Below are 17358 nucleotides of genomic sequence, written 5' to 3' on the forward strand. Positions count from 1 at the left end.
ACCTCATTAAAAAGTTTTTTACTAAAAAAGGGAAAAAGTTCAGGAAAGCAGTAAAAGCGGTACGTAGCTCTCATGGTCTAATGCTATGTGGAGTCACAGTCTTCATATTTATGGCTTAACACAGCTCTATAGCTTCCTTGCCCACAGGAAACCACCAGCTCATTTCAACAGCCAACAATTAGAACTGAATGAAGCTAGGGAGACAGCAGCCCTCCTGCCCTCTTTTCCAGGTAGAAACATTTTGTTTCCTTGTCAAGTTTGCATCTAAAAGCAGGTTGCTTGTTTGGGAGGAGGTTGCCTAAGGATGTTTTGTACCTGGATCCAGACACCCCAGTTCATGAGCCACCAGAAAGCCCAATTTAAGAAAGGGGTGGGCAGGCAGGCAGAGTGTGACACGCGAGATGCCTCAGGGTCACCTGCCTGCATGCCCTGTAATAAGCAGCCACATGGACCATAGGTGGACCTTCTGCAATACCCATGTGAGCTCACCAGTCACCAGCTAGTGACTTGACAGACCAGCTAGAGGATAGTATACTTTTAAAACAGCTGGCAGGGCCTCCAGTGCCCTCCTTTCTCTATTTATTTTCAGGATCTCCTGCGGTCTTCGCAGGGTTGCAGTGCAAACAGGCAGGGCATCTCACAGCACAGTTCACATCCTTTGCAATCACTACTTGAGCTCCCTACTGAGTTGGTGAATTACAATTAAGTCCCCTTCTCTTCTGCTCTAAGAACTTCAGTTGTTAATTTTATCAGACAAATAGGATGTTGAAAAGTTACTTAGACTGTAAACGACGCTGTCTTCCTGAAAAGTCACACTTGCAGGCTCCTCTCCAAGGGCATCCTGTCTATTGGAGTTAAGGTTTTGCATGACAAGCAGCTTTCTGTAAAAACACATGGTTCTGTAGGAAGGCTAAAAACCACCCTTGATGTTCTCTTTCGACTGGTGAAAAAAGCAGGTCTCAGCTGTCCCCCATTAGAATAACAGCTTGCTTTTTCCCCAAGCAGCACCTTCGAACACCATTTCTAATCCACCTCTGCACACACAAATGGCAGCTACCTGATGGCAGTCAGGCCTCTGGAAAATTGCAATTGTAGCTCCCAGCTGGTTAATTACAACTAGAATTTGTGGGTCAAATACATACCTATTTAATACTGAGGACTCATCCTACTTCCATCCTAGTCCACTGGTTTGTTTGCTTGGCTTCCATTTATTGTCAGACTTGACAAGCCGGGAGGAGAGAAGAGGAGGTGGCTCAGTAAAGCAACCTTGGTGACTAGGTTTGCAACTACTTTTAAGGGGCCTGCTTTAAGTAGCCAAGAAGGGGAATCCTGTTGTCAGCATTGTTACATTACAGCTCCAATTGAAAGGTTTTTAGTGATTTGAAAGTCAAACCAGCATGAAACCTACAATTTAGCCACAGAGGAGGTGAAATCAAGACGGAAGCTCAAAAAGAAAAGATAGCTTGGGAGTAACTGAAGCCTGGAAAAAGGCTAACAGTTTATATACTGGGCATGACATGCTGGAATACCCCTTTGGCTAGTTCCGGTCGGGTGTCCTGTCTGCTCCCTCCTGGCTTCTTGTGCCCCTCCTCACTGGCAGTGCATGTGTCCTTGATCAGGGTAAGTGCTACTTAGCAAGCAGACAGAAGCTAAGGCTTTGTGAGGCAAGGGACATAACTCAGGTGGAGAGGTGGAACCTGAATCATGGAAACCAAGGTGGGGATAGGAACAGCAAGACAGTCCACATCTATGGATTGTGTTCACAAAAATCCTGCACTGACTCTCATCCCTCTCTTCCTTTCAGCAACTATCTATGAAACCCACTACCAAAAAACATATCCCATCATGCCTGTGAATAAAATTACAGCAAACTTATCTCTACTTTGATTGCTTAGTAAACACAACTGGCAGACAAGGATCTAAAAGCTCAAGCCTTGCTCACAACTGCCATAGCCAACCTGAAAAATGGCACATCAGCTCTGGGTAGCATTCTCAAGAGTTCAGATGTCTCAACACCACTCTGGCAATATTAAAAAAAGATCAAGGCTGTAATGCCAGATACTTAAGAAATCAGGATGCATCAAAATCAGCATTGAAGCAGTCTGTACAATCGTTATTTTGCTCCTTTAGCAGATGTATTAAGCATTTTTTCCTTTTAGGTCTTTTCACCTATTCAGTGAACCTCCTTAAAAGGTGAACCCCAGCTTCAAAGTGATTAGTGCTTGTTGCTTCATTTCTTTCTGAAACTGAAAGGTAGACAGAACTATAATCTGAAGTCAGCCTTGGAGAAGACACTCCAGACTTGGCTATGTCACAGCTGAAACAACAAATGATGGAATTGTTGCTCCTTACATGTGCAATGCACTAATGTGCAAAAAACTGTGTGGAGGAAAACAGTATGCAATATAGTACATATAAGCATCAAATGCATATACATGCAGCAAGGGGAGCATTAAAATAGCACATACGTCCTCAATTCTAGCATTTCTTAACTTGACTTCACAAATCAGCACACCTGCCAAAAATCAGTGAATATAGCTTTGAAGGACAAATAACTATTCCCTGGGTAACAACTTATACCTTGGGATGATTTTTTAAGGCCAAAATTATTATATGTACTGCATATTTTCATACTATATATATTATGAAAATAATGGGAATAGCAGCTACCTGTGGTATGAAATTTAATGACAGGAATTCAAATTGTTTGGTATAGCAGACTGCAAACAGCAAGCACAGATAACAACCATGAAGAGAGCCCAACGCCATTTCTGTTTCACCACATGGACTGCCAGCAGAGGGCACACAAAGGTTTGAAATCGAAAACCCTACAGCAAAAAAGCTTTCACTGTGCAAAGTAACCTCAGGTTAACACTGTACACACCGCATTATCTCGAGCCTTCCTAGTATTTACAGCTAAGCCTCTGATCCCGCAGTCAGAAAGGCACATAGCAGCAAACGACATGTTTAAAAGTCAGGTTGTAAACACACACTGGTTGTGCCTCCTACCACCCGGAGAAATGAATACAGAGACACTGGCAGAAAATTTGCTAATAACCCTCTATTCCCACACTTGAAGAATAAGGAAACTGCTCAAGTAACAACATCAAAGACTTCACTGTAATGAAGCACACAGGCACACACATTGCTGCTAACATCTACTACTTCTATTCAATCTCCCAGCCTTCCCCAAAAGCCCCTTTTCCAAGCAGTCCCCACTCTCCAAAATATACACCTAACTGTTGGGCTAATTTCTTGAGATTTGGCTCACTTTGATTGAAGAGGGCCAGCTACTCCTCCACGAATTTGTTACAACAAGCATTTCTAACAAAAGAGGACATGACTTAAAAGATGTTAAAATGTCAGCAAAATACACCACCTAACACTGCAGGACTTGTCAATACTTCAGTGTTACTTTGAAATAAATATTCACAGAAGTAAAAACTAACAAGCTAATCACTGCTTTTTGATGGGCAAAGGAAAACTACTCAGTTTGATGAAACAGTGCCAGAACATGGCCACACACACTCACTCTAAATATTGCTTGCGTTAAGTCTTTTGGTGGTGACTCCAAACAGAAAGGAAGGTTGTTCTCAACCGATGAAACACAAGGCAAGCTGTCTTTTGAAATCCATATCCTGTCTTAGGCTGAGAAAACAGGTACTTGAGCAGGACAATCAGGTTACTGGAAGCTGAGAGCACATTTCAGAAGGACCAGCCAACTGCTCTCCTGACATTTGCACACAAGTAAATGCCAGCAGGTCAGGCCTCCATTTTTTTTTTTTACTTTGTTGTTGAACCTACATAAACTTCTATCCTCTATAATATCCCACAGTATTTAGTTTCACAATGTATTTATATATAGCAGATATCAAAGGCCTTGACAGCAGGCATCACAACACAGAAGGAAAGTCAGCTGGGGATGTGAGACCAGCTCTACGAACAGCGTTCAACACACTTAGACCTTTGTCCGTCCTACACAGAATCACAGAATCAACCACGTTAAAAAAGACCTTTAAAGATCACTACATGACCCATGTTCGACACATTTAGACCTTCATCCACTCTACATGACACTGTGCAACAGTTTCAGACCTTCGTCACAGTGTATGTTATCTACACTGATGTTGCTGTGTTGCCGAAATTCCAAGTCTGGATGCAGTTCTGCCAAAGGGTGCCGTTGCAAGGATGTCGTAAAGTGGTCTATACAGAAGACCAGCTCAGCCTGAAATATCACTGCACTTACACCCACCATTCTACTGGCAAACTCTATTGTTCCAAATACTATAATCTCAACTGATAAAAAAAACAAAGTTTTGCTCCCTAAAATCCTGCTTGCTGTCCCTTGAGACTGTTCTTCAAGACAATAAAGGACTTTTCTCCATCTGCCACTGTCTCCCTCCAGGTACTACTACTGAATGAAGAAATGTTATGTTCAAGTTTTCAGTTTCGAGGTAAATAAGGAATAAAATCACATGTGACTGTACCTGGCCGACACTTTCTATTGGCAAAAGGCACCTTGTCTAAATATTAATTATGATACATCACTGAGAGGCTTTCAGGTAAAGTCAATATGGAAACAGCACAAGGGCTTTGGAGGTAGGTTCGGTAAGATTTAGGGGATTGTTCTCTCTTCTGATAATTAAACACTGTTTAAAAGTTTTAATGAAAAAAAATGTTTATTACACTCAGAAAAGAAAAAAACCACCCCCCAAAAACCAAACAAACAGAAAACCCCCTAGAAACAAAACAAAAAACAAAACCCCAAATCAAACAAACAAAACCCCACAAAGAACTGGATTTTTTCCAGTTTCAGATACTTAATTTTACAACTGCCAGGCTGGATTTCAAATGCAGCAGAAAGAAAAAGGAACCTTTTCCATCATGTCTAATGAAAAATACCAGGATGGCTATTGTTATGAAGATGTTAAATAGATTAAGTCATTAAAGGCAGACTCAGGTGCCAAACACAGTAACATTTCAGACACTGCAGGCTAATTGTCTGAGAGGTGGCCTAGCAAATAGGACAGAGAAGCTGTCAGGGACCTGCATCCTCTGGTTAAGCAGCAAGGATACAAGTGTCACTAGTTACCTGCCTTAAGTTCCTGATCCCCACCCTGGATTTTCAAGTTGTTTGAATCAAGAACTGTACACCATATTTACACAAAGATTACAGTAGCAAAGTATGTCCTATACCATATTTACACAAACATTACTGTAGCAAAATACATCCTACTGGTAGGTTTATTTAAGTTTAAAGGTGAAGTCACTCCAAAATGCTGGCCAAGTAACTTCAAAATTACACATAAAGTATATAAAGGTGACTTGCTGAGGACATGTAGTAACAAAAATATCTTAATTACTGCATTGGGGAAGAAAAACTTGATGAAATATAAAAGGCAGATCTTTTTAGTTCTGCATAAGCTCACGACACCTAATAGCTCCACAGGATTGTACGCTTTATGTATAAACAGCGTACACAACTTTGACAGTGTCCCATGGAGACTCCAGTATTGGGCAGACACAGCAGATGGCATCTCAAGATCACTCGGAGAACTGGTAAGATACATTAGCAGAATGCTTTTACTTATGAAAACACTTCATAAGTAATAACACTAGATTAATAATTAAGTTTACTGAACAGGTCCCTGTTAGGCAGCCCACCACATGGTAAGCACATACAAAGCAGCCACACTATGTCAGTGGGTGCTCTACATTGCTATTTTATTCATATGCTTCTGTAATGTCTTAGGCAGAAAGAACTCCAGATACTTCACCACAGCTTGCCAGTAGCTTTCTCCCAGATTTAAGACACATGAACATTTACAGCCGTATTCTTCAAACTATACCAGGCTCATGTGGAATCTAAAGCTATTAGTTTTCACACCTTTCAAGCCTGTGTCTTACTGCACACAATTACAATTGAACAAAAAGGGAGGTCAATAGTAAAGATTCAGGTGTCACTTAACAATAGTTGTGGGTTTATTTTACCTTCAGTTTCTTCAGCATACACCCTACATCACTCATGTTTATGAAGACAGAAAGTTTAATATATAATTACCAAGTTCAGCAGTTACTTTAAAAACTCTTTATTCCTACCTTTGGCAATAGAGATACCAATTAATCATTTCAACCTTACTACAATTCAGAAAGAAAAGTCCGTATATATGTGAATGCATATGCACGAAGAGAGCTTTTATTCAAGTAGGTACAAAATATGCAAACACACATGTTCTGTGTTAACTATTAAATGGTGGACATGCATGTCAGTTTTCATATGCTACAGAATAAAGCCTGTGCAAAGACAAATGGTAAACAATGATGACAGACCTACCACTTCATCCTGTGCTGAGGGAGTATGCTATACTCCCTTTCTCAATACTAATAACACTTTCCAATACTCTTTATTCACAAGGGGGAGGGAGAAAGGAGACAAAACCAGGAGGTTTCTTTTTGCTTATTAGACATTATGGTAACTTTTATCAATTACCTATGGGATTATTCCTCAGAAGATACATGGGCAACTATTAATAGCCTCATACAAAATGTTAATACAAAATTAAATTATCATACATGGAAACATTATGCCCAGAGTCTCAGCTAACAGCTCTTGACTGCCCAAAGTAGCTGCTGTTCTAGTAGCCACTGATCAAAGTAGGCATAGTTCTACCCCTGGCTCCAAAGCAACCAGGCAGGTAGGGACCCAATCAGATACTCATGCCACTCCTGCTCTCAAGCCAGTCTCAAGAATTTTACCTTTTGCAGAATATCAGTAGAAGCAGAATTTAGCATCACGAGATTTCAGCACAAATATAGAATTGACTAAAAATTGTGAAATTAGGCGAAAGAAAAAAAAAGAAAGAAAAAAAAGAAAAAAAAAAGAGGCCTGAAGATTCTTATTTATTTATAATTGTTCTTTCCAGAATGTCTAATTACAACTGAGTTACACATCTGCAGTACAATCGAAGTTTATTGACAATTTCCAGAGTTCCTTTATAAAATAAAAAAAAAAGGATATTGCACAACATCAGAATCTCAACTACGAACTACTATTAGGGCTTATTGAAACAGTTTAAGCAGGGCTTTTTAGGGGGCCTTGGGACAAATTTTTTCAGGGGTTGAGAGGGTTTTGGGAGGGTTGGCGTTTGTGATGTTTGTTTTATGGTTGTTGGTGTCCCCCTGTGTCAACCTGCTCTATTTTTTTTTTTCCTAGTAAATGTAGAAATTCTCAGTGTAAAAGACAGACAATCGAATTTGAAGGTACACTTTAGATGTAGGAAAATCATGATCTTTACTATTTATCTGGTCACAACTTTTATCTGTATTACCAAAAAAATCCCTCAAGAATATGAACTAAAAATAACACAGGCCTTTTCCCCTTCAGATACCTAATGACACAAGATTCATGATAAGAAGTGTAACAAGAGAAGAGCATAACCCAAAAGGAATTCATGAATTCATGACACTACCTTGATAAGGGATTCATCCTACACACACCCGCTGTGTTCAAGGAAAGACATCCTTTTCAAACCTGCTACTTGAGCAAGCAAATAATCTTAAAATTATGGAATGGATACAAAAAGGAATAAACAAAACCAAATATTGCTTTTAACTCACAATTAACACTTTGAAACTAATAGAAGTAGGGTTTGTCAAGGAATAATTGATAGCACTAGCTGGGAATTACATATTAAAAACACCAAGTAAACCCCCAAACCCCAAAGCTATAAACAATCCAAATGAAACTATTCTTTTCCACGACAGATTTTTTTCTTTTTTTTCATTCACTCACTGTGTATCTCCTGAATTAGCAGTTGCCCCAATATGTATTTAGGGTTTGTGCATTTACTATCTTGCACAAAGCGTCACTGACTTCAGTAGAACTACTTTGTTAAAACAGAAAAAAGTGTCTTGCTAGGATTGGGAAGCCCTTGCATATGTCACTCAAGTCTGAAAAGAGACCTTATCACTCACATACTGTCATAATAAATGGAAAATGCATTTGTTGGAAAGAGTATAAATACCGTAAACACTGTTTGACTAGTTCACTGCACCTTACAGCCTTTGCAAGAAAAAGCCTCACTGTAAGACAACAAGCCTCAAGACACAGTTATTTTGCTCAAATTATTTAAGGGAAATGTTTTAGGGTCACATACATTTGGTTTGCCATCTCAGTGAATTCAACCAGAACAACCTCATTTTAGGAACATACACGTCAAAATGAAAGAAATTTCATTTCTTTCCAGCAATTTTTGCCACCAAAATGAACTAGAAACAAAAGCTTTGTGTCTATAGTGTAGTCTAGCACACTCCAATTTCTCATTAAGTGTTTCTGGACTTGCAATACACATTTATGTATCAGCATCTGTTGATGTTGTATATAATTTATTACTAGGTATTAGATAACCAGAGCTCAGTGAAAATTAGCATTTCATTGAGAGATTTAGATATTTTTAGCATCAGCAAAGGAGATGGAGGTGGTAAGTATCCATTTCTCCCACCTCCTGCTAGTTTGTAATCCCCAAATGCACATTAAGCCCCACTTCCTATTCAAGTTAATTGGCTTTGCTGGTGTACAGCACTATATGGTAATCTTACACTTCGGTGGTTTTACAATTTTCACTGCTGTGTTGCACTCCTAAATGGCGGCTGGAGTGCATGAAGGCAGCAAACGTGAAGGGAGAGGATAGAACTGTTTTTCCCGATCCAGGTAGCAAGTTTTCCTGGAAGACTTTACAGGCACTGCAGTCTTGCACAGCCCCACGTGGGCACGGAGGTGACCTGCACCTGAGGTGCACCACCCCTCCCTTTACTGCCATTTCTTTCTCCGCTGACAGCAATGAACACTTACTCAAACCTTCGCAGTACCGCCCTCTGCTGTAATCTAAACCCAAGGGGTGCAGGAGCCACTGTTCAGCAGCGGTCAGTCGAGGCGCCTCCACCCTCAGGCCCGACACCCTGCAGCCCACCACACCAGCAACCAGGACCGCTGGCTGAAATTCTGCTTTGCAGTGAAGAGGGAAGTTAGGATCGTTTTCCCAGCATGGCAGTAGCCTGGAGCACGTCAAGCTGCCTGGCTCAAGCTACTGAAGTACTGCTGAAGGCCATTATTCTGCTGCCAGAGCCCGTTTCATCCAAAAAGAAACTTTCACAGCACTAGTACAGAGCAAGTGCAAATCTCTATTTTAAGTAACCTGGGGGGGTCACAGGACAGCATTTTTGGGGAAGCCCTGCAGTCTCTGTATACCCTGCCTTCCTTTAGCAGTTTGCCTGCAGGGCCCAAGGGCTCCAAAAAAAAAGCAACTGCTTGCAGATAGGCCAATCACAGAATGGGTTTAGGTTGGAAGAGACCTTAAAGACCATCCAGTTCCAACCCCCCTGCCATGGGCAGGGGATACCTTCCACTACACCAGGTTGCTCAAAGCTCCATCCAACCTGGTCTTTAACATTGCCAGGGATGGGGCAGCCACAGCTTCTCCAGGCAACCTGTGCCGGTGCCTCATCATCCTGGTCTTGTAGTCAAACTCTTTATTAATCTCTATGTCAAAGTACTTGTACATGGCAAAACCACAACTTGCTTCTAAATCAGCTTTAGCCAGGAAGTGTTGCTCTGGAGTCTTGAATAAAAATGACAACACAAATTTGTCAGTATATTCTCAATTAACTGTCATTAAAGAAGAAACCAAGGATTATGATATAGCAAGGTTACTATCTACAGATAAAGGGCTCACAAGGGAGCCAGACACTTGGTGAATGAGCATTTCAGAGGTGGCAGTCTGTACAGTGTGGCACTGGCCTCAATCCACTGCACATTATGTACAGGAATGGTTCTGCAGGGTCCTTCCACTAACTTCTTTTTCATTTCAAGTCTAATATAATAGAAACTGCAATAGATATTGATGCTTTGGGATTTGCTCTGAGTTGTAAAAAAAGTATACTTAGAGAAGCAAGAAAACAATGCTTACAGAAACATGAAATGCCATTTGTTACCACAATATGCCTACTTATTTTTCCCAGATGATACAATTAACTTTTTAATATTCCCTTCATCTCTCACCATACCTTGTCCTCCATCATTAAGTCAGTGATAACTGAAGATTTGAAGAAAGCTTTAGGTTGTTTCTCTTCTGTTCTTTGTGGTGAGCAAGGTAAATATAGAGCATTGAACAAAAGAATTCATTTGCAGTTTTCCATTTACATATCTATTAAAAAAAAAAAGGCACATTGATGACTTACTACCATGACCTAAAAAGGGCTAACCTAATGAACCTCCACGTTGCTCTGCCCCTACCTGATGCATTGCTGAAATGGTGTATTATTCCAGAAAGAAGCAGCTATCAGGTATCAGATGCAGAAAGCACATTTTCCCTGTGAGTTGGCAAAAACTTAAAAAAAGAAGCAAAGTTCTTCACAGACTTTGGCTCGTGTGGCTCCTTGTGGACTTGGCTATGATTAGGAGCAAGAGTTAAAACAATTTTACTGTGCTTCACACTAACAGTATTTCCCACGGATTTATTTCAGGAGAAGAAGAACACCCATTGCCTATCAAAACCAAAACAATCTATTCTAGGAAAATGCAGTAAATCCTCATAGAGAGAAAAAGCTTTTACAATTAGATGTCTACCTTTAAACTTCCCCCACCCCGCATTTTAGTACATGTACTATATGCCAATATACTTCATATTAATAATTTTATGTAAAGATACACAGTTTTAACTATTTTTCTGGTCAGTTCATCAAAGTCTATTCCATACAGCTCCTGCTTGTGGATGCCCCAGTCTTGGCCCCTAGATATAATTTAGTGGTGGAATTGAATATTTGCCCTTTTAAATCCAGAACACAAACTTTTCCCTCTGGCACTTGTGCACTTATTTGATCTTGCCTGAGAATCTAATCCTTATAGGTCTTTCATCAAGAGCCTGAAATGTTCTTGTTGCAACTTCTGCCTAGTTTTCTACCTGTCCTTTAGCTATGAGGTTTCGACTCTCAAGGGACACCACGCATGAGGCTTTCAGTGCATGCAATCCCACCTGCAAGTCACTGCCGAGACTTCACAGAGCGCTGGCAACCTTACTGCCCCAGACAAAGAGAACAAAGTCAGGGGACGACTACGAGGACTCAGCTGGCATTTCCCTTGGTGCAATCATTTTGCAGTCTTTAGACACATGCAGGCACTTGCACATACACTTGTACTCTACAGGCACAGTGTTCTCTTTTGACCGTTACCTGAATTAATTTTGAAGACCAGAGACATTGGCCCAAAATATTATGTTTTAGAGAAAATACAAATACTTAAAAAATGACATTTCATGGAATATTTCTGTTGATCCTTCAACCATCTGGAGAAGACTGACCCGATTCAGAACAAAGCCCAACACTGGCACATAAATAAGTGCTAGAGTTAGTGATTTGCCATCAGCATCCAGATACTTTTAAACCACTATGCAAACTCAGCAGAATTTAAAATGTTTTAACAAAAAATACGGGTTATATTTTGTTCAGAATTGCGAAATTCTATTACAAGGCTTGTACGGGTCCACCATCATAGTATACGAGCAGTTACTTGTCTGGTTCAAAGGCAAAATTTGTTTATTATTTTAGTTCTTATGCTTTTGTATGCAGCTCTGGGAATGCAACAGCTGCTGGCTCCTGCACCTGAAGTTGTAGCACTTTGCACAGCAAGTTTCTTTTCTCATTCATATGTAAAGGTAGAGCTCGATATCTGGCCCATAAAATCTTATTTTTCTGGTAACTCAAATTCTTCAAAGAAGTGACTAGGAAAAAAAATTTACAAGGCACTAAAAAGCCTAAAAAGGGAATATAGCACCCTTTAGACTTTAACTTACATCGTATTTGGTTGAAGTTGACTGATGGCTTCAGTAGCTAATTATTGGTGAGAAGAGGGGACAGACAGATAGTTGTGATCCTCTAAGCTTCATTTCTTTTTGAAGAAATACAGACAACTGAAGTCTTCAAATTGTAGACACGCTTAAACCCTGTATCACAGTCCTTATCATTTGCATGCCTTGAGAAATACAGCTTATTAAGTGTATAAAAACTTCGCATCATTAAGTGGCTTCTATCTTCAAGGTCCCAGCTACTCACAGCGTAACAGCCTTGGAAAAAAAAAAAACACCCAACACCAAATAATTTAAGCATATCTATCAAAAATTATGGCAGCTGCTAAACCAACAAAGAAGTCTCCATGCCTTTCTTAAAAAGAAAAAACACCTGATTTTCAGAGAAAAAAACCTATACCTCTTCTGTACATTACTTTCTGAATAACTCATACAAAATAAAGGCAGCTAAAAAAATGACAGGACTTTGATTAGCTAAAACAAGCAGATTTAAACACACAGTTTAAATGTTTTAGGAAAGAGTCATACGATGTTATTACATTGCACTAATTTTCAAAGCATCTAACTAATTAACTGCCTGACATTTAAACTGACAGGCTTAAAGAAAGGCAGAGCCAACATATAAAATGACAGCTTTAAAAGAAGCTTAATCCAGTATCATGACATTAAACTGCCAAGACAAACTGACTAATGATAATGGAAGAATAATTTTCAGTGGTAACTTCTTTTGGGGTAGTTATAAAAAGCAGAATGAGAAACTGTGAGTGCCTGCAGTTTAACAAAACAGCACCATTCAGCTAAAAAAGCAGATGATAACAGATGAGCTTGAAGAAATTACTTGCACAGAGCAAGTTCTAAATGGAAACAAAGAATTATTCGCACAAGACAAGAGTAGCATAAATGTACTGAGGCTGATGACGATTGCTGAATTCACACTCACAATCTTTTCCTGTGGGAGATGCCACACTGAACAAACCAAGTCTAATCACACAGACAGACATTTCTGGCATATATTAATACTGTGACAGCCTAGTAACACATGGTGTGGATGTGTACACTGGAATAAAAAGAAAGCTTTTCAATAGAGATAAATGCATGGTGAATGCAAGAAATTGAAGGTCACAAATGCTTGCCAGGCAATGCTTTGTTCTAACTGATTTTCAGAACACTTTAATGATGATTTTGCCATTAAATGATCTGCTTATAACACAATGTAATTGTACATTTTGGAAGATGAAAGCCAGTTAGCTTAATTTCTTCTAATGCAGATTTTGTAAGTCTACAATTAGCCTTTACATTGATTAGATGGTATTTTCTACTTAAAATTTACATTCTAATTTTCTCTTTTCCTCGTTCCTCCCTATCCCTCTTTTCTGATGTGTTGCAGTTCTGGTTTTAATAAAAAAATTTACTGGCAGGAAATTTAACCTGACTCCTCAACCTAGGTTTACTTGGCACCAGAAAGTAGGTGTTTACAGTCAAAAGCTTATGACTTAGCATCCACTTCGCACCAAAAAAGACAGCAAAGTAACTTTGTTTTAATTCTTAGAAGACCTTGTTGGTCATGGTCTTTCTTCACCCCAATGTCAACACTAAATCAGCAGAAAAAACACTGCCATGACCTCCATGTGCAAGGCAGACCAGAAGTGGCCACCCCCAAACCTCCTTCCCCAACACAGCCATACCCCAGCAGCACTCTCCTCAGGACTGGGATTCACCAAAATCAGCAGCACTAAGCACGTTATAGCCATGTTAAGAATTTTGTGGTGTAAAGAACAATACACAAATTAAGCGTCAGTGGTGGTGAGGGTTACCCAGTGTTTTTATATTTTATTCAGCAAAGAAAACAAGTATTTATATACACCTGAGAAATACAGGTATACATCAAATGCTGCTGAGATGACCCTCTGTGCAATTAGGGCCATTAGCTGTCTGTAGATAGTACCAGTATCCTTTGCTCTGCCGTTTTTCTTAAACAGTTTTTCCTTATTCTATTTACTAAAAAAAAGAAAAAACCAAAACAACAAACTAAACACAAACAAGAAATGGATAAAGGAGTCCTGGAGTCTTCTTGTGTTCTCCCTGTTCCCTCTCTCCCCTTTTCTGTTTCAAAACAATTCAAGTTCCATCAGAATCAGTGCCCTGCCTCAGCATAAATCTGTATGATCTCTTCCCTCCTCTCAAACAAACTTTACACCACAAACAAAGAGCCTTCTGCCACATCCAGTGCCCCCCATACCTGCAGCCTTGTGGCTTCCAGCACAGCTGCCCTGCACACCACTACAGCACCTTATCTGCTGGTTTGCCAACTGCTCCAGGAAGTCAAACTAATTTGGGTGCTGCTGGCCCCTCTCCTGCCATCAGAGGCAGCTGGTATGCTCTATCACACCAGCTACAAGCAAACCCACACACCCCATGCATGCACACTGTTTTGAGGAGCTTGAGAAGCCTTCAGCCAGAAAACAGGCATCTTTTCTCAGGACCATGAGATGAAGGCTCTCCCTGGCACCCAGCCACCCCAGCCACAGGGGAAGATAGGTTGGACACTTCCATGGGCCTCACGGAGAAACCATATAATGGGCTTTCATTACAAATACCATACATTAGGACTTACTCCAAAACTTCAGTTTTGTTGCTGCGTATTGTGCAATTTGCTTGTCAATTTCTAAAGCCTGTCCTCTGAAAATGAGGGTGGAGTAGCAGTTTCATAGAACCATAGCACAGCACAGGCTGGAAAGGACCTCAAAAGATCATCTGGGTCCAGCCTTTCATAGGAAAGGAAGCCCAGAAGAGATATCTAGCACCCCATCCTATCACATCTTGAAAACCTCCAGTGATGGGAACTGCACCACGTCTCTCAGGAAGTTGTTCAGTGACTGACTCTTCTCACTGTAAAAAAATTCTCTATGTGGCACAGAACTTCCATCCTCTTTGTAGCCACCCTGTAAATACTGGAATATGGTGATGAGGAACCTGCTGAGCCTTCTCCAGGTTAAATGCTTAACCTCCAAAAGAAAGAACAGGAAAACAAAACCCAATGTCTTGCGCTGCCACCATATGACCCCAAAGACTGATACTTCCTGGCAGAACGGGGGAAAGATGCAAGCAAAGTGCCAGGCTTCAGCCCAGGTGGAAAAGGCAAAATGAGAGGTGAATGCCTTTCACCTCCTCATGCTACAGGCACATGCCTACAGCTGTGTCCTGCAGCACTGTAAGGATGAGAGGGCAGCCTAGCCAAGCACACAGAAATCATCTGAAGCAATTCTGCCAATTATAAGAAGTCCAAATATCTCCTACTTTGGCATAGCTGTAATGCAACAGAAAAAACACACTGCTCAATATATACTTACTTTAAATCATTATTAAGGCAGGACAAACAAAAATCACAGGAAAGAGCATTTGCTTCCTTACAGTACCTAACCAGACCAGTAATTTTGTCCATTTTTTTATTTTTTAAAGAGTTGCAGAGTTATAAATAATCATTTCTTCCAATATACCTTACAGTATAAGATCCTCCAATTTCCAAGAGAATCAATGCAAACAAATGCATTTCATATTATTAATATAAATATTTAACAGCTTACATTTTACAGAACTTTAGGTGCACTCTGACAAGAATGAGAAATATGTTTTGTACTCAACTTACTGGGAAAACAAGTCTATTTTTCTTTTTGAATTAAGTTAATCCATAAATACTTGATGAAAAAATATATTCCAGTTCTTAATCAGTATCAAGATGTCAATAATACCAAAAGTTTGGTATTATTTTAATATTCAATTAAAAAAATGTAGAGATGGCATATAAATCCTTTAGTGACAACCTGTTCTTCTTACCATAAGTTTAAAAATTACTCCAGCTTTCCACTTGCTTTCCTCTGATTTTTTAAACTATACATCACTCTCCTGCATCATTATCCTTCTTTATGTTATCACTCCATGCTCTTCCCCATCATTCAAACTTCCCTGAGTGAGTATTATTCAGCTACAGAATTGAAACCCAAACTGATGTTAAATCATACAGAGCTTTCAGAAACCATCTGGTGAATTTTATGCCCTGAAATTCTAGGCAATATGACTTCCTATACAAAAAGTACACAGCAATATTTCAATATCACACTTCTATAAAAACAGGTTCTATTTGATTCTGGAACACGTGTATGCTTCTATTCTTTAACTTTAAGCTTTTATCTTAATCAAAATGTATGTAGGATACTTGAAAGAAACATTAAGTTGGTATGGCAAGTTGATTACTCTTCAATAAATAGTTCTCTTGAACCTATAATAGGTAATAACTAGTAAGAGAGAATATTAACACCATATCTGAAAGGTCAATTGAAATAGTTTGGCAAAAGTGAATGTGGCAATCAGAAAAAGTGAAATTTAACTTGAAGCATTTACTTCAAGTCTTGCCTTACACTTCCAATGCATATAAATATTGATGTTTTACTGCTTAAGGTTCAGGAAATGTGTAAAAATTAAGTTAAAAAAAAAATTTGAAACAATGTTAGTACACCAAAACCACCTTAAAGCAAAGTCTGAATGTTAGTTTTTACAAAGTATTTCTGATTAGTTCTTAAACTTAACACACACATGCCCCTAACATGAAAGAAATGTTATCTGAAGAAGTATTTGACGTACATGAATATCCTTGCAATGACCTGACTCAAATTACAATAAAGTCAGTACATATTTTATCTCAAATGTTTCAAGGATCCAAGTCCTTCCACAGTGATACATCTTGCATACACAGATGATGTACTGGGCATCCTTTTTGTTATGATTAAAGTTGGCTTAACTTGTGGCACTGCTTATAATTCTAACTCTGTGTGGTCTTATGTTTTCCTAGAGAGGTAAAAAGTTGCAGATGACAGATTTTTTTAGGTGCAAAAACTATAACCTCATCTTCAACTGGATCCTCCCAAGTCTGCCCATCACCTCCTCTAACAGAAGAATCCTCAGCTTGTTTCTGCCTATACAGTCATCAATTCAAAAACGTATTTTTTCCAAACATTCAATGTGTTCCTTTAATAGAAAAATCACTGGTAACAATTTCTAGTTTAAAAGGAAAATATAACATTATTCACAAATACCTGAATAATAACAAACAAGTAAGTACTTAACTAAAATACGGGGGGGGGGGGGACGGGGGACGGACGGACGGACGACAGGGGACGGGACACGACAGACGACGACACACAACAAAACCAAAAACCAACAACTCACTTTGTCGTCCCTAGCTAAAGCTGCTTTGGCTTGACAGTCTCTGAACCCCCTTTAAGGAACATTTATTCCCATTTATTCCCTTTTTCACCCCACACAATGTCTGCAAAGACATTTAATTCTGTCCTGCTTCCCATTTCTGAGTCCTCAGACAAATCTTTCTGCTTTAAAGCTTTAGAGACCTATTTGCCACCTTTTAAATAACATCTGGTAAAGCTACACAAGAAAACCACCACAATTTGCGCTGGAAACACCGCTTTTGAAAGTCCTCGAGTACCAC

The 17358-nt window shown here is 39.5% G+C and overlaps 1 protein-coding gene across 4 annotated transcripts in view; it reads right to left on the minus strand.

Moving 5' to 3' along the window:
- MAP7D2 (MAP7 domain containing 2) overlaps positions 1–17358 on the minus strand; it is a 76667-nt gene that overhangs the window by 36460 nt on the left and 22849 nt on the right. The gene's annotated exons all lie outside the window — the stretch shown is intronic.

The sequence above is a fragment of the Neopsephotus bourkii genome, unplaced genomic scaffold, assembly GCF_033783945.1.
Source record: "Neopsephotus bourkii isolate Nb327-2 ecotype Australia unplaced genomic scaffold, CSIRO-AGI_Nbou_v1 NB_1234, whole genome shotgun sequence".
Lineage (NCBI taxonomy): Eukaryota > Metazoa > Chordata > Aves > Psittaciformes > Psittacidae > Neopsephotus > Neopsephotus bourkii.